This window comes from Penaeus monodon, chromosome 29 (assembly GCF_015228065.2).
Source record: "Penaeus monodon isolate SGIC_2016 chromosome 29, NSTDA_Pmon_1, whole genome shotgun sequence".
Classification (NCBI taxonomy): Eukaryota; Metazoa; Arthropoda; class Malacostraca; order Decapoda; family Penaeidae; genus Penaeus; species Penaeus monodon.
Genome location: NC_051414.1, coordinates 9,721,079 through 9,721,510, shown reverse-complemented (window position 1 = coordinate 9,721,510; position 432 = coordinate 9,721,079). Strand labels below are relative to the sequence as shown.

The 432-nt window shown below is 43.8% G+C and overlaps 1 protein-coding gene across 1 annotated transcript in view; it reads left to right on the top strand.

Moving 5' to 3' along the window:
- The window catches only part of LOC119591727 (balbiani ring protein 3-like), a gene marked incomplete in the record, with an annotated part of 83,966 nt that overhangs the window by 42,901 nt on the left and 40,633 nt on the right, over window positions 1–432 (top strand).

The following is a 432-nucleotide window of genomic DNA, read 5'->3' as shown; positions in this document are numbered from 1 at the left end:
TTAACTACGGATGTTCAGCCTTCGGTTGCAAGTGTTGATATCCTCCTGCAATATACCCTGCCACATTCACATGCCAGAGACAATGTGATAACGTTATATCAGGTTCAACCTTTAATGTAGCAAATTGTGTCAGTTGCCTGTTTGAGTCACACACAGCCGTATATATGACATATCTATGGCACTCTAAAACACTGGTATCACTCATAAATCCTCTTTCTGAAGTTGCTTTGAAATCTGCTTGAAATGGTCGTTTGCAGGAATTGGCAGAGTTGTGTCCAAAGATTCCGGTATTTCAAGATGCATATGCCACAGCTGCGCGACTTGACTAATGGTTGCCCACCGTCACACTGTACCTTGTAGCGTACGGGCAGCTCATCAGCCAATAAAATTGATTGTTTCTAATCACTTGCAGACTGGCAGCAGCAGGATGCG